Genomic DNA, 18,814 nt, shown 5'->3' with positions numbered 1-18,814 from the left:
GGGGGTTATGGGGGGGGGGGGGTGTTACACCATGCAAAGATTTCTAAGTTAATAGGAGAACCTTGAAGTCACATCTTAAATGGACTGGGAGCCAGTGTAAGTTGGCTAATATTGGGGTAATGTGATCAAATTTTCTTGTCCGTGAGAGCAGCCTTGCAGCAGCATTTTGCACTAACTGTAGACTTTTGATACTCGATTTAGGAAGACCAGAGATTAATGTGTTACAGTAGTCCAGGCGCAACGTAATAAACGCATGTATAATAGTTTCTGCATCATCGGTCGAGAGAATCAGACGGATCTTAGAAATATTACGGAGGTGAAAAAACGCATTTCTAGTTATGTTATTAATGTGCTTTTGAAAGGAGAGCGTTTGGTAAAATAGTTCCCCGAGATTAGTTACAGTATCGCTCTGAGTGATAGTACAGTTATCCATATTTTATAGTGGTTTCCTTAAATAAGTGGTGGTAACGTGCTGGACCAGTTATCAACATCTCAGTTTTATCTGGGTTAAGACGGAGGAAATTGAGTGACATCCATTGCTTGATCTCTGCAAGGCATGCCTCAAGATGACAACAGTCCCGCGGATTTGTCATCGATAACGGCATATATAATTGAGTGTCATCCGCGTAACATTGAAAACTAACGTTATCCATCCATCCATTTTCTGAACCGCTTAGTCCCCACGGGGGTCTCGGGCGTGCTGGAGCCTAACCCAGCCGTCATCGGGCAGTAGGCGGGGGACACCCTGAACTGGTTGCCAGCCAATCGCAGGGCACACAGAGACAGACAACCAATCGCACTCACACTCACACTCACACCTAGGGACAATTTGGAGTCTTCAATCGGCCTACCAAGCATGTTTTTGGAATGTGGGAGGAAACCGGAGTGCCCGGAGAAAACCCACGCGGGCCCGGGGAGAACATGCAAACTCCACACAGGGAGGGCCGGAGGTGGAATCGTACCCTAACCTAACCCTAACCCTCCTAACTGTGAGGCCGACGTGCTAACCAGTGCGCCACCGAGCGCTAACGTTATATTGTTGTAAAATGTGCTATGAAAAATAAAGTTGTATGGTATGGTATGGTATGGTATGGTATGGTATGGTATGGTATGGTATGGTATGGTATGGTATGGTATGGTATGGTATGGTATGTGACTGTCTCTGAATCATTACCCTCAGCTCTGTCAAATGAGGGAGGGGTGGGGCGAGGAAGAGAAGGAGTTGGCAGCAGCTGCAACTTCATGAAGGATCATATAATTGATTGATGCCAATTGAAATGCATGGGGATTTTTTTATTTTTTTCACGCACTATATATATTTTTGAAATTATTTTGGCCTTTAAAAAAGTCTGTTTTCATTAAGTTATATACCATGATTTTACCGGTTTTACATACTGTACCACTTGGGAATAAATGTTCCTCTATGTGGCCCTTAAACTAAAATCAGTTTGACACCCCTGCTTTGTGTGAATTTGTCTATTTATGCCTTGCTATTGGCTGGGAAACAAGTTGAGGTGAACCTCAATTTTGCCTATAGTAAGCTTGGGTAGGCAAGCACACCTCCAACCTTAGTGAGAATAAGCCGTAAAATGAACTGGCATAATCTTTGAAAATTTATGAAGGAATCCATTAAAACACACAAACACAGACACACGCACACACACACCTCACACACACACACACACACACACACACACACACACACACACACACACACACACACACACACACACACACACACACACACACACACACACACACACACACACACACACATACACACACACACACACACACACACACACACACTCTTTAAATGTCTGCTGATGCTCAATGTTGTCATGTCAGCACATGACAATCCTTCTTTGACCTCTTTGGAACACATTTGTCAGCTTTCAATCATGCATAATGGAATCACTAAGTAAATGCAAATTGAAACAGTGACATTAACAATTAGCAACTTGTTCTTCGGCTGTCGCCCAGATCAACCTGGCAGTGCTGTGTTAAACAAATGCCTGATTTGATGAGTGAACTTTGTCGGATCGTCACAGCCTAAACCTTGAGGGGATTAGGTACAGATCATCTGTTAAGACTCTTTGCAGTCAGAGCTAAGGACCATAATACCCTAGTTTACCTTTTTTAACGTGCCTAGTCCTCTTACTGTATGTCAACTGAGCAGGACACAAGGTTACGTACCGGGAAAGATTCTTCAGTAATCCAACACCTGCTGTTAAGACACCTGGTGTCCATACTACCCAAGATTACATTTTCAAGGTAAGGACAGTTCATTACACCTTACGTGGCTGGCCTAATTAATATTAAGGGAGTGAAAGCAGGGAAGCTCACAAAATAAGAATTTACTTTTGAAAGAACAAAAAGGCAAACTGGTGTGATTTTATGACATGTGCTGAGGCGTTGGCGCATGTCTCGGGCAAGACTGGATGTGCCCAATGAAGCCCCAATTCAGGGTATGTTGTTTCCAAGAAAATCACATGACCGATGACAAATGAGCACTAGGTTTTTTGTGGATAACGTCATTCAATGTATCGTTAGTTTATAATAACACTCCAAACCTTGCGCTGCCTTTTAGGCATTTTCAGCGTTTCTTGTGAGTTTTAAGTTAGTTGGCAAGTTAGAGAGTCATTCTGTGTATGGGAAAAGAATACTGGAAGTGTACAAGTCTTCCTGTAGATAGCATGGCCAATATTCTTTTATATTTCAATTTAGATTTTACAATTGTGATTTTTTTTTACATTTGTCTCAAATTATTTAAAAAGAAAAAAATGCACTACTGCTCTCCACGTCTCCTCTCTCCCTTGGGAGGCGTCCAAGCGAGCAACCTCATTTGGCTCCTCTCAATGTGTAGGAGCAGTGGTTCGACTCCAAGTCCCTAACAGGTGACCGAGCTTCTCACTCTAGCTCCCTAGGGAGAGCCCGGACACCCTGCGGCGGAAACTCATTTGTATCCGAGATATTGTTCTTTCGGTCACGACCCATAGCTCGTGACCATAGGTGAGGGCAGAAACGTAGCTCGATCGGTAAATCGAAAGCTTCGCCTTTCGGCTCAGCTCCATTTTTACCACAACAGAACGGTACAGAGTCCGCATCACAGCATCCAATCTGCCTGTCAAATCTCACCCTCCATCCTGCCCTTGCTCGTGAACAAGACCCCAAGATAGTTAAACTCCTCCACTTGGGGAGGAATCTCATCCCCGACCCGGAGAGGGCATTCCACCCTGTTTCCAACTGAGGACCATGGTCTCAGATTTCATCCCGAGCGCTTCACACTCAGCTGCGAACCACTCCAGCGAGAGCTGGAGATCACGCTTTGAAGAAGCAAACAGCACCACATCATCTGCAAAAAGCAGAGATGCAATCCTGAGGCTGCCAATTTGGCCCCCTCAACGCCTCGGCTGCGCCTAGATATTCTGTCTATAAAAGTTATCAACAAAATCTTTGACAAAGGGCAGCCTTGGCAGAGTCCAAACCTCACCAGAAACAAATCCAATTTACTGCCGAATATGCAGACCAAACTCTGACATCAGTTATACAGGGACCGAAGCACCCTTATCAGGTGGTTCGGTACCCCATACTCCCAAAACAAACCCCACAGAACACCCCAAGGGACAAGGTCGAATGCCTTCTCCAAGTCCACAAAACACTCCCCTCAAGGTCCAGTGTTCCACAGCCAGGACGAAAACCACACTGCTACTTCTGAAGCCGAGATTCCACCTGAATTTCACCGCACCCAGTTGTGTGTGTGTGACAATCATTGGGACTTTAAAGGATCCTTCTCTCCAGCACCCCTGAATAAACCTACCAGGGAGGTAAGGAAGTGTGATTCTCTGAAACACACCCTCCGGTCCCCCTTCTTAAAAAGAGGGACCACCATCCTAGTCTGCCATTGCCATTCCAGAGACGTGTCAGCCAGGACAGCCCTACAACATCCAGAGCCCTCAAGAACTCCGGGCAGATCTCAGCCACCTCGGTGATTTTTTCTTCAGCTTGATGGTGTATATATATATATATATATATATATATATATATATATATATATATATATATATATATATATATATGTATGTATGTATGTATGTATGTATGTATATATATGTATGTATGTATGTATGTGTATATATATATATATATATATATATATATATATATATATATATATATATATATATATATATATGTATGTATGTATATATATATGTGTATATATATATATATATATATACTGCTATATATATACTGCTATATCTGAATTTTTAAATGTGCATATATATATATATATATATATATATATATATATATATATATATATATTATTAGTTAATTTGTGAAATATCTGGTATAAAACCAATGACCTTTTCAAAAAACTCAGCATCAATATTTGAGGCATTGATGTTCACCAAAGTGACAAAGACGTTATAAAAATACGTTATTAATTTTGCCCAACAATATAAAACCTCCATCTTTATCTGCAATTGTATATGTCTGCATGATCCATACTTTCTGAGAACCACCCAGAACTGTGACAATAGTGGCAAACTTATAAATACATTTACCAGTCTCTGCTTATTGCGACACACAAACAATTCTTGAAATAACAGACTGGATAACTACTGTACAAAGAGGCGTTTGGAATGGACTGGACTATTTTCTGTTCATTAATTCCAGAGTCCGCTGGTTCTGGGGCGTTAAATCCAGGTTCTATAATCTTTTAGTTATAGTTGTCTTATCTTTGACTTGTCTAAAGCATGACTTGTACAGTATGCACAAGACAAGTAGGCTTATCCCAGTCAGCCTTTATTTAGGTACTTAATCACCTCCAGAAGGATTGTTCCTGCTTTGGCTAACTATCCATCAGCAGCATGTGATCCCCGGTAAACTGTACTTATCAAACTAAGTACTTGAGCCTGACCAGGTTGGCAGCTAAAGATTAAGCCGTAAGGAGAGAGCATCATTGTGATTGTGGACTGTGATTACAGATTTGATGGCTGACATGCCTCCGTAGCAGTGACTTGCGGCGGGGTTCAAAAGTGGCGAGGCACTTTTACTCATTTAGAGGTCAAACATCTGCAACCTTGTCCTAGAGCGGCAGTCCCCAAACTTTTTTGCGCCACGGACCGGTTACGTGTCAGACAATATTTTCACGGACCGGCCTTTATAGAAATATATACTAAGTAAATGATAAATTTATAATAAATATATAAATACGATGAAATAAAATGATACGACTAGCATAAAAACAAATACCGTATTTTTTGGACTATAAGTTGCGTTTTTTTTTCATAGTTTGGGTGGGGGGGGCGACTTCTACTCATATGTGAAATTATTCACAAATTTTCAAAATTCCCAAAATCTGCGATGTAGTGAAACCGCGATAAACAAACCACGATGTAGAAAGGGATTACTGTAATTTGAACTGCAACTGACGTCAGCGCCGTGGCACACACGCAGCGTTGTTTACTTAAAGGACAAAGGATTTGATCATGGGATTTAATGACTTGGAACGACAGAGATTGTTTGATAAAATTGTTGTTTATAATCATATGGGCCTGTGGAAAAATTTGAACTGCAACTGACGACAAGTCCGGCGTCAGCGGCGCGGCGCACTCGCGGCATTGTTTGCATAAAGGACGATCGATGGATTTAATGATTTGCAGTGACACAGATGGTTTGATAATATTGTTGTTTATATAGTAGTTTTTTGATGTGTAATTTATATATCGCTATATGGGCCTGTGGGATAATTTGAACTGCAAATGATGACGAGTCCGACGTCAGCGGCGCGGCGCACACGCGGCGTTGTTTGCATAAAGGACGATCGATGGATTTAAGGATTTGCTGTGACACAGATGGTTTGATAATATTGTTGTTTATATAATAGTTATTTTATATATAATTTATATATCGTTATATGGGCCTGTGGAATATTTTGAAGTGCAAGTGCCGTCAGCGGCGCGCACCCATTGTTGACATAAAGGACGATTGATGGATTTAATGATTTGGAGTGACACAGATGGTTTGATAAAGGTGTTATTTATCTAATAGTTATTTGGATCACTTAATGTTACGTCAGGCCCGTTTTCAGCTCCTCGTTTGTGTTTAGGTCACGTTAGCACACTGTATCATTTAGCCTGTTGTTGCTCGTTCATGTCTGTTCTTGGTGTTGGATTTTGTCAAATAAATTTGCCCCAAAACTGCGACTTATAGTTCGATGCGACTTATATATGTTGTTTTTTTTCACTTTATTGTGCATTTTATGGCTGGTGCGACTTATACTCCGGTGCGACTTATAGTTCGAAAAATACGGTACAAACCACATAAAAATAAAACTCACCATTAAGTATCTGCTCTGTAGCTTTGTTTTGGTCGCTGTAAGCGCAGAAAATCCCGCTTCACAAAGATAGGATGTTAGAAAGGGAAGCAGGGTGTCACAACTCATCACCGGGTGCTTTATTATGTCTAGGTTACCATGGTTTCTGTTCGTGTCGCCCCTCCCCTCCTGTGTTACCTCACAATCAATGTAATCAGTCACCTGCCTCTTGTTACCTGTCGTGTATTTAAGTCCTGTCTGCCCCTCACTCCCTGTCGGATCATTGTTTTCATCATGTCTTAATGTCTTCACGTCTTTTGTTTCACGTCCCTGTCGGTCAGTCCTTTTGTTGTTTTGTTAAGTCGTGTCAGTTTGCCGAGTCTGTTCGTTTGTTTTCTTCAATAAACTCTGGTCCAAGCTGCACTTGGTCGCCCGGCTCCATCCGATCCTTGACACAGGGTTTTCAGTGCTTTTTATGGCGATCTCAGGACATTCTGCCTTGATTCTAATCCAGCTTTTTTTTTCTTGGAAGTTGTAGCCTCTTCTTCTGTCTCCTCATTGGGCCTTTTCCTCTTTCCAAAGAAGCTTTCCAAACATGTCTTTTTCTTACTCATTTTTGCTAGCTTCGCTGTTTCGACTGGGGTAACATGTCAAGTGACCGGGACGAGCGTCTTGACCTGAATTAACCTGTGTCAAGAGCACAGATGCACCGACGGATGAGAGAATCCCCAATTTTTTTACATTTTTCAAAATAAATTCTTACTTATTTTTGCTAGCTTTCCAGGCTCGACTGGGGAAACATGTTACGTGACCGGGACGAACGTCTTGACCTGAATTGATGGTCAATAACATTTTTTATTCTTTTTTTTCAGTTTTTTTTTTCAGTACCAGTCCGCGGCCTGGTGGTTGGGGCCCGCTGTCCAAGAGGATTTATCTGATTAACTTCAAACCTCAATTGTATCAGATTAAGACCTGAAACAACAACTGGCAAAGTTTTTATATGACGGAGGCAGGGCTGCAAATTTTGCATTCTGTTTTTCCTTCGTCGCACAAGAGTATATGCTATATAACTCCCCTATACATGCTCCAAAAAATCTGAAACTTCACATGTATATAAATAGTCCCGACCTGAAGACATCTAAATGATAATATTCTCTTATACCTAAAGTGTCAACTAGTGGTGACAAGAAATCTCTTTTCTGCTCGTTGATGTACAGCAGGGGTGTACAAACGTTTTGCAAAGCGGGCCAGATTTGGTTAGATGAAAATGTATAGGGGCCAACCATTCGCACCGAGACTCCTCGAACCATTACCATTGTAAATGAACTTGTAAATATGTAACTATATTCTTTGCTGTCTGCAGATAGGTTGATGTTGCAAATGAGAATCTGTTGTCAATTGCACTACCAGAAAAGTTCAAGTTTAAAATAATAATAAATTAAATAGGCGGCTCGGTGATGCACTGGGTAGCACGTCCGCCTCACAGTTAGGAGGGTGCGGGTACGATTCCACCTGCGGCCCTCCCTGTGTGGAGTTTGCATGTTCTCCCCGGGCCCGCGTGGGTTTTCTCCAGGCACTCCGGTTTCCTCCCACACCCCAAAAACATCCTTGGTAGGCCGATTGATCACTCCAAATTGTCCCTAGGTGTGAGTGGGAGTGCGAATGGTTGTTTCTCTCTGTGTGCCCTGCGATTGGCTGGCAACCAGTTCAGGGTGTCCGATGACGGCTGGGATAGGCTCCAGCACGCGACCCCGTGGGGACTAAGCGGTACGGAAAATGGATGGATGGATGGATAAATTAAATACAAATGAACACTTTTATGAAAGCTGAATGAATTTTTCATTAGATATATTACATTTGTTTTATTATTGTTATTGTTGTATTAATAGTAAGGGTGATATTGGTGTTTGTGACTGCAGTAAACAGGCCAGGTTGCATCATGTCAGATTTTTAATCCAAATTAAATCATTCTCCATTTTGTTTTTTATTTCAACTTCATACACAACAAAGTACTTCATAATAACAAAATAACAACCCTGCGAGCATTTTGACGTCTAATAGACGTCTATTAGACGTCTATATGCTACCCAGACGTATCGGCTAAAACACGTCTAAAAAAGGTCTAAAAGTGAAATAAAAATAGACGTCTATGCTGTAGACGTCTATTAGACGTCTATTAGACATCTATATGTAAAAGTTTTTTAGACGTCGACGGGATAGACGTCTATTAGACATCTATTAGACGTCTGTATGTGAAACATTTTTAGACGTTTATTGAGTAGATGTTCGAATGATGGCTAATAGCTATGAGCGCGATTAGTTCTCTTCAATACATTTAACCTGCGAGCCTTACCTTCGTGTAGTTCCAGGATGTTGTGAAAATGAATTTGATTAGAGATGGTCCAAGGTGTGAAAATTCACATTTTTTAATATTAAAAATAGGTTTCAGTAACAGTTAGCTGCAGATATAAATACACCTTTTGATGTTAAAATTAACCAAAACGATAATTGAACCTAAATAAAAAAAAATCTTCAAACATTATCCAACCACCACAAATATAAATGTGAAATGTTTTTAAATCATATGTTTAATAATATAAAATATACATACAATATTAAAAAATGGGGACTATTTAATAGAACAAAACTACTAAGTTACAATATAAATTTATACATATTTTATGTAGGACATATCAAATAAAACAACCAGCTCGGCGAAACACAAGGGGGAAACAATATAAACATCAATCTCTTGCGGGGGTTTTATAGCCCCCTTTGCTACTCAGCGCTTGAGCCCGTTTTAAATTTAAAGCCATTGCGGTCATTGTTTCATCATCCATGGCCTCTGTGCGTGTCGCCAACAGCTTCTACAAAGATGAACTCGATGGACATCAGGCACCATCCATTGTAGACCTTGGTATTAATCTATAAAAGAATTATGAATATGGGGGAAAAAAACGACTACCTGTAAAATAGTTTTTCCTTGATGCAGCTCATGTCAGTCGCACATTTCGAACATGAAGTGAAAAATCCGCACTTATCGACCGTAAGTGACCCGACCCTCCGTTTAAAGGGTTAAACTCCCCTTCGACCCCGCTGCTGTAACGCAGCCCTCATAGGGAGACGAGAGTTTCCAGGTCAGGGCGGGGAAAGATTCGTCCGAGTCTAAGATATCAATTCGGACAGAATTAATTTATTCTTTTTAGGACGCCAATCCCTTTAAAGTCACTCTGAAACCGGTGTAGAGTAACCACTTGAGCCCCTTAATCAAGATTTACCAGCGGATCCTTCCCCTTTTTTGATTTGAAGCATTTGTTATTGCTCAGATAAATTTATCTGTCTTTGGTAAGACCGAGGGGATTCGTTGATTTACTAGAGCGCACTCGCCCTAGCTGAGCTCAAGAAAATTACTTCGAACCAGATCTGACAATTCCTGATGTTAAGGATTAAAGCTGTCTTCACTTTAAAAAGAATTGCACAGATTGAAAGAATGACTATGATAGGGAAATAAAGGAAATTTAAAGTTCTAATTACTGCATATAAAACCATGCTCAACATAGTTAATACGAAATAATCGATAACTGAATTAAGGATTAAGAAGAAATTTAATAAATAAGCAAAAAAAGAAAAATTACAAGTTGAAAAAAAAGAGGAGACAAAAGGTCTAAAATCCTATTTGGTTGAACAAGTCGAGTGATCGGCTCTCCTTTGTTCCAAAATCCGAATTCTGTTTAAAAAAGAGGAAAGGTCTGGCCATGAGGAGCTTAGCCAACGCCGTAACATTGGCGTCTTACCCTTTCTGCCCGAAGCGGCTGTCTCCCCTGCCTTCCTCGAAGCTTAAAATTTGACAAAGTCCAATTCGAAGCTTAAAATTTGACAAAGTCCAATTCGAAGACTCTGGAAATTCATTTTAGTAGATTTTGGTCCAATCTCAAAAAGAATGAAAAATCCATCTTCGTCTAAACGGCGTTCTTTACTCTGGGCAGCGTCACGGCCATCGCCCTGACTAGGAAGAACCGCGTCGCTCTGTGTCAGGACAACACATTTATAGGCTTCTGGCATTACCTCATCGGAATTACCTCAACGGCACGTGAGGTGGACTTTCTGGAAGTTTCTGGAAGCTTCGAGAATGTTCCTTAGCTGATCCCTGTCCAGGCCAGCTGGAAACCACTGGTTGTCTTGGCAACCTTGCTTAAAGCACCAACCACTGCGCATGACTGTACTACACCACTGGATGCAGCTGTTTCCTGATTTGCTCATTCTTTCACTATTAGTCCTTGATGTCTCCTCTCAACTTAATACATTCAGGTAGGGATGGAACACCAATGTTAAATACAGGTTGGACAAAACATTGCAACATTAATAACATATATCTTGTCTAGTAAAGATAAATCTTAACACATAACACACTTAACCATAATAATGGATTCTTCTAATTTAAACATATACAGTAGAGCCTCGGTTTTCGAACACAATCCGTTCCAGAAGGCTGTTCGAGAAGTGAATCGTACGAATTCCGAATCATATTTTCCCATTACAATAATGGGCAAAAAATTAATCCGATCCAAGCCAAAAAAAAACCCGCCCTTTTTAAGCATTTTTTTCATTTGCGCATTTTTGTCCAATCGCGCAACTGCAGCAAACCGCCGAGCGTGAAATCGTAGCGCGTTGCCGACCGCGCAACTGCACCGCGCTGGTTGCATTATTGTGACAGAGCCCTGGCTGAAATTTAGAAAATATTTTTAAAGTCCTGATGTACTTTCCAAAATTTAAGTGGACATCAGTGCGCAGGGAGCTTAATTTTTTCCGATTGCGCAACTGCAGCGCACCACCGAACGCGCAACCAATGCGCTCCACCGACCGTGCAACTGCACCGCGCTGGTCGCATTATTGTGACAGAGCGGTCGCTAAGATTTTAAACATATTTTTAAAGTCCTAATGTACTTTCCAAAATTTAAGTGGACCTCAGTGCGCAGGGAGCTTAATTTGGTCCGATCGCGCAACCGCAGCGCGCCAGGCGCTCAGTGTCGCATTGCTTTGGGAGCGTCTTTGTGTTTTCGAATGGCTTTACTGCTCCCACTTGCTTCCTTTGGAGGCATGATTAGAGTTGATGCAATCCTCAGAGTAACGAGAACGTAACAACGAACGGAGTCAGTTGGCATGCGGGTCCTCTCGGCTCATCTCGCGAGGTTCGACGACCGAATTTCGTCCGACAACTAAAGCAACAAAATTTCGACTTTTTTGTTCGAATACCGATTTGTTCGAGAACCGGGACGTTCGAAAACCGAGGCTCCACTGTATATTGATATTGCTCAAGCTGTTACATCTTATAATTGTGGCATAGCAAACTCATATTCCAAAATTGTGCGTTGCTACGTGTTTGAACAGGTCGTGCCCTCCCAATTGCTAACCATTTAATTTATTAGATTTGTTAGTTTCCATCAGGTCACCCCTATGTCAAGCTTTAACACCATCTCCTGTGAAATTTTGGAACTACTACATGTTTTGGGATAGCCAATGTGCCTGGGCCAAATTCGATACCCAATTTTACACCATCTTGTACCACCATGCCACTTGACAGAAGCAATCGCACAGGAACGAGCGGACAGGTTTTTTTTTATTTACCAGCGCTATCAAAGCAGTCTTCCTGAGGGCCCTCTGCAAGACTCACACAAGCACGCATATTGAACATTGTCATTGTCATTTATGTAGAGTCTACAACAGAAAAAAAAAATTCAACATTGAGCGCAGCCACCACATCGTAAGCCTTCACTGTTGTCTTTTTTTAATCTACACTACGAATGTCAAACTAATCATACCTGTCCATGGTCTTGGAAACATGCATGTCTTCAAATCAGCGGCCTCATAACACAAGACTGCTTGGCAATCTGTATACAAGGAATTATGAATAGTGTCTCAGAAGAGTGGAACTAAGAGTAGACAAAACTGAATTGGACTTTTTTCTTGTAAATCAAGCAAAAAATAACTGAAGTCAGTAACTTTGACAGTACAGCAATTAAACCAAACAGAACCCTACAGGTTCCATTTATAAGCTATCAAGAGTGAGGGGGGGTGGCATCCTGAATTTTGTCTAACCAGTGCCAAGCTTAATCATTCTGTCATTCAGTCTTGCGTCCTGTTTGTCATTTATTTCCTTGGACATCATGTCAAAGGTCTCCAGATCAGTCATGGGCACCGTCCACTCTCCGCGTCACATTCTGAACAAGAGTTGAGGCTCCTCAGCCCGTGGATTGCCAGAAGGGGCTCTACGATGACCTTCAGAAACTCTGAGAATAAAGAAAATAGAAATAAAATACTGTATTTTTCAGACCATAAGCTGCGTTTTTTTCATAGTTTGGGTGACCTGCGTGAAGCTGGCCCCCCACCCCACGCAAAATTTAAGGAAAATAGTCAGTTTCGTTTGTGCTTCGTTTGTGCTGGTTTGTGCTGGTTTGTGCCGTAAAAATGTTCAGTTGTGCAGTAACCGTTTTCTAGTTATAAAAGATTATTTTATAGGTCATCCAGAGTTCACCCGGCCCCCAATCTGCTCCAAATGAACCCAAAATGGTACAGTTCGTTTGTGCTTCGTTTGTGCTGGTCTGTGCCGCAAAAAGTTTTGTTTGTGCTTCTTCGGTTTCGTATATATTGCACATTTATTTTATAGCAATGACGTCACCCAGCCCCCCATTTTACTCCAAATGGACCCAAAATGGTTCAGTTCGTTTGTGCTTCATTTGTGCTGGTTTGTGCTGCAGAAAAATGTGTTTGTGCTGCTTCCGTTTCGTAGATATTACACATTTATTTTATAGCGATGACATCAGCCAGCCCCCCATTTTACTCCAAATGGACCCAAAATGGTATTGGTCGTTTGTGCTGGTTTGTGCAGCAAAAAGTTTTGTTTGTGCTGCTATGGTTTTTTAGTTATGAAAGATTATTTTATAGGTCATCCAGAGTTCACCCAGCCCCCCATCTGCTCCAAATTAACCCAAAATGGTACCGTTCGTTTGTGCTGCGTTTGTGCTGGTTTGTGCTGCAAAAACTTTCGTTTGTGCTGCTTCCGTTTCGTAGATATTACACATTTATTTTATAGCGATGACGTCACCCAGCCCCCCATTTTACTCCAAATGGACCCAAAATGGTACTGTTCGTTTGTGCTTTGTTTGTCCTGGTTTGTGCTGCAAAAAGTTTCGTTTGTGCTGCTTCCGTTTCGTAGATATCACACATTTATTTTATAGCGATGACGTCACCGTATTTCGTTGCGAATTTCAAGCTCCTGGAATGCTCCTGATGCAGGTAAATATGTTCTTAGCCTTTTTTTTTTTCTTTTTAGTGTTGAATTTTGTCCACAATTTAGGGAGCGCGCGATCTGCGCCTCACGGCAAAAGTCATTGCCAATTACCTGTTATCCAATTTACTCACTGCGTGCTCGTTTGATTTCTTCAGATTTAGGAAAATGCGAAGACACTGAAGCAGAAATTAGACTTACACAGGTTGGTTGAGTTCAATCACAATTCTTGTTGAGAAAGCTCTGTTTTCAGGAAAGTACAATACAAGGGCGCTGGGCCCTTCTTGCGACCATGATCAAGAGCAGAAAGTCTCCATTCAGAAAGGCAACGTTCAAGGTTCTTTGGTCAGCTTTTATTCAGTTGCACATTGTGGGCCGAGTTTGATGGGTGATGAGTCTTTGGGGTGGGGCAAGTTCGCAGTAGAGTTTGATTCCATGGGAGTGGGTGTTGGTTCGGTGAGAACTGGTTCCGTGGGGTTGGGTGCTGATTATGGGCGATTCGATGTGTGTGGGGGCTGTTGTTTTCCATCCCATCTTTCGGCCTTGGCGATCACCTTGGCTGTTTTCCTCCTGGCGTTCTCCCTCTGGCACCTCTGCTGGTTTTATCTCCAAATTACCTTCCTGTAAACATTCTCCTCCATTCTTGCACACACACTGTCGCACCTCATCCATTCATCATTCTTTCAATTTTGTCATTTTGTACGGAATTATGTGAGCTTTTGGCTGTGACATCATCAATTTATTGATGTTCCCTGACCATGCAAAGTTTGTACTCACCACTTACCATGTTTTTGTTTGTTTGATCTTTTGATACTCCATGTACTTGCTTACGTCATCATATTCTTAGTTTAATCATACTTTCAACCATATCTTTTTTTTTGTTAGGCAAAATATTTCCCTCTGTCCAGAACGTTCAGTAGTAATCGAAAACTGGCGTCTAGCATTAGTCAAACCATAAGATACAATCAAGTACTGAACATTTTTAGACGACTTTGTTAGTGTCCATGATTTAGAAAATCATCAGGCATGCATTAAACAGTTCCTTAAGGGTCATTAAGCTATTCAGGCAATATATCAAAAAACATTTGTTATTTCCAAGTGCTCAGAAATATATATCAGATCATAGTTATATAAACCTTTCTCATTACCACTTATCAAAAATGTCTAGTTATGTCTTCTTTATTGATTTGGTGTGTAGGTATAAATGTTATGGTTAAAATGTTTCTTTTATTGATTTAATATGTGAATATACTTGTATATGTACTTTATTCAATGAGGTTTGAGCATATCTGTTTTTGTAGCTAGGCAGGACTTTTTGTATTTCGACCCCATTCCTTCACTAGCTTACTGAAAACTTTCACTGCGGGAAATGGCTTTTAATATGAGGATATTTCTGTATTTATGTTTTTATCGTGCTCATTGATTAATTTCCTTATTATCAATAAGCCTATATGATCTTTTTTTTTCAATTACATCTAACGTGAAAAAGGTTCACCGCAACCTAAATACCTGGTGAGTCTACGTCTGTTCCAAAACATTAATTATTGCAACAATTAATACATGTATATGAAGTTGATGACAGCCAGAAAAAGAAACTTGAAAATGTGAAAAAATAACTTTCTTTGTCAACATTTTTGTCCAACAATTCAAACAATGCATCACTGCACTGTGTAGAACACAGCATGTGGGAAGATCTTAGTATTTACTGATGCTGCTTTCACTCCACTTCCCAGGTCATTACAGATCTCCCAGGCATATGCATTCCTCCTGCAGTGTGCCACATAATGCCCAAGAGAATCCTGGGTCAGTCCTGGTTCAAAGGCAGTGACTGCTCTCAAAGTAAAAGTCTTCTCTTTTAGCACCAGACTGGAGGGAAATTCAAGCAAGGCAACTTCCTTGCAACTGCTACCAAGGTCAGTGTCAATCCACACAAACTCTCCCACATTGTAGCTGTGAGTAACATTACCTGAACACAGAGCCTTGCCTGTACTGTTGTCCTGTGTTTTGAATGAAGACGGACACTGGAAAGGATTTTCAATTGGCCTGAGGCAGAGAGACTTGCAGTGATGCTGGTGCGTTTGATGAGAGGGACCATTATTGCAGTCCAGAGTGGCAATTAACTTCCAAGTCTTGTTATGTGGCCAATAATCTCAGGGAGGAAGTGGATGTTGTCTCGATCCCCATCAGCCAAGAATTGTCATTACCCTCTGTCTCACTCAGTGCCACAATGGTGATAGCACGAAGAAGTAATTTTGCATGTTGCAAACATTGTGACTTAAGAAGCTGTGCTATTGACCTGACAAAGAAATCTTTATTAACACGAGGTCTTTTGTTTTTCAGGCAGTCCCATCGGCAGATCATCTTAATACAGTGTGCTACATCTACCCTGACAAAACATGGGGGTGGATGTCCAGGTTGATTCCCACGTGAAATATCAAAGCACTCATTGATGTAGCTCTTCAGATCAGGATGAGGAGTAAAAGCTTTGACTAGAGCTCCAAGGCTCGCCAGAGAAAAGTCACTCACTGCTTCTTTAGGAACAGATGCACCTGCATGGATCCATTCCTTCAGCCACTGTGTGATAGCATTAACATCATGCTTCTCTGACAGCATCTGCACGACTGGGATACTAGAGCTGGTATGCCCTGTCATAACACCCTGATACAGGAATATGTGGCCAGACATGCCATTCAGTCTCATCAGTTTTTTAACTATTGAGCCAGTTGCATCAACACATAATATTGGGTGAGATTTCTTTCAGCTCTTGTACACATGCATATGTGTTTGACTCCAATAGTGACAGAAAAACTTGTCAAGTCCAATGTCTTTGATGCTGCCACTGTGAGGTGCACTGTATTTCAATATCTGCAATGAGAAAATTTAATTTTTGTCACCTAATGCCAAATCATTTTTCTCTTGCTTTGCCTTGCACAGGGTGGCCAAATTTGGCAGGTGGCTTGGCTCAGTGTCTCTGAAGTCCATCCATTTATTTGCCTGTGATGCTTGCCATACATGTGGTTCCATCCTGCCCTCACAAAGTTCCTTGGCTACCTGCACACACAACTGTCCAGATAGAAACCACTTTGAGCTACCAGTGTGTTGGGATTCATCACTGTTCTTAATGAAACAGTTCAATATTATTGGGCTGTTAATTTCTGGCTCTCCGCCACAATTAATGTTGAGAAGGCCATGACACTCCTTGCAGTATCCTCTGATTTTGATATAATTATTTGAGACCAATGGATAGACCTTGGCTCTTTTAAAAACAAATGTGCAAGGAATTTTGACTGTTTTCCAGATTTGTTCATTTATGATGTGGGTCCAGGTGCCAGGCTTCAAAATTGTATATTCTCTTTTTTTGGGTGTGACAGTTCTTATCTTTGTATTCAGCCTTTTCCGGAATAAATTCCATCCTCTTGTCAAAAGGAATATGAAGCTGAAATGACCGTTCAGGGCCTGATTCCGGGCTTGCTTCACTGCTAGTTTCAGGATCAGTTTCATCATGACTGAATCCCAGAGCTGACCAGATATTGTGTCTGTTTGTTTTTACAAAGGTGTACAGAGCCTTTGCAGACATCTTCTTTTCCAACTGGTCACTCAGATCTGTCCACACAGTAGCGCTTGGCCTCTCAAATCTTCGGAGATAGTTGTGCATTTGTCGCTTGAAAAAGTTGCGCGTCTTTGCTTTTCGCCATCCTGTTGCGATATGTCTTACCGGCCTGCACTTTGCATGGTAATTAGTTGGATAATACATGTGTAAGAATTGAGGAGTTATCAGGATGTCAAGTGAAACATTGTTAGAATAAAATACATGACAGGGGGTTAATGAAGATGCATGATTTTAATCATAAAAAATTGCAATGGCACAAACAAATTAATTAACGATCCATGGAGCAAGGATTTGACATCTCTAGAAAATAAATTTATATTAAATAAATGATAAATTGAATGATTCACTGAACGCAACCTACATTTTTTGCGGCACAAACAATCGGTACCATTTTGGGTCCATTTGGAGTTAAATGGGGGCTGAGTGATGTCATCGCTATAAATTAAATGTGTAATATCTACGAAACCGTAGCAGCACAAACGAAACTTTTTGCAGCACAAACCAGCACAAACGAAGCACAAACGAACGGTACCATTTTGGGTCCATTTGGAGTAAAATGGGGGGCTGGGTGACGTTATCGCTATAAAATAAATGTGTAATATCTACGAAACGGAAGCAGCACAAACGAAACTTTTTGCAGCACAAACGAACAGTACCATTTTGGGTCCATTTGGAGTAAAATGGGGGGCTGGGTGACGCCATACCTATAAAATAAAATGTGTAATATCTACGAAACGGAAGCAGCACAAACGAAACTTTTTGCGGCACAAACCAGCACAAACGAAGCACAAACGAACGGTACCATTTTGGGTTCATTTGGAGCAGATGGGGGCTGGGTGAACTCTGGATGACCTATAAAATAATCTTTTATAACTAGAAAAACGTTACTGCACAAACGAAAATTTTTACGGCACAAACCAGCACAAACGAAGCACAAACGAACGGTACCATTTTCCTTAAATTTTGCGTGGGGGGCCAGCTTCACGCAGGTGTTCGGGTGGGGGGGGGGCGACATATACTCAGGAGTGACTTACCGTAATTTCCGGACTATAAGCCGCGACTTTTTTCCAAAATTTTGGACCCTGCGGCTTATCGTCAGGTGCGGCTTATATAAGAATTTTTTCGTGATTTTTGTGATGACTTGATCACTTTTACTCTTAACACTATTATATACAGTAAAAGCTACAAAACAAACTGACAAATAACTCGTTTTCAAATCAGACGAGTAAAAACTGGTCAAATATTTTTAAAAAAAGCTATTATCAAAAGTGAAGACAATTTGCAGTTCTAGTAATGACACACGAATTTGATGCATAATTTGTCTTCGCGGGCCACATAGAATGATGTGGCGGGCCGTATCTGGCCCCCGGGCCTTGAGTTTGACACCTGTGCTCTAAACCCTTTCTCTTACACTGCCGTGTGACTCAGAGATTACACAATGCAGTGGCGCTGTTTGGACCATCTGCATTGTATTAAAACCCAATCAATCAGCATTTAAATTAAATTCTTCTGACATTTTGCTCACCAAAAACAAGTAATGAATGTGAACTTTTAATGCATTTCATTCAGAAAGTTACTTTGAACCCTGAGGTTT

The sequence above is a fragment of the Syngnathus floridae genome, chromosome 7 (assembly GCF_059516105.1).
Source record: "Syngnathus floridae isolate MCC-2025c chromosome 7, RoL_Sflo_1.0, whole genome shotgun sequence".
Taxonomy (NCBI): Eukaryota; Metazoa; Chordata; class Actinopteri; order Syngnathiformes; family Syngnathidae; genus Syngnathus; species Syngnathus floridae.
Note: the sequence above shows the minus strand (reverse complement) of the source record.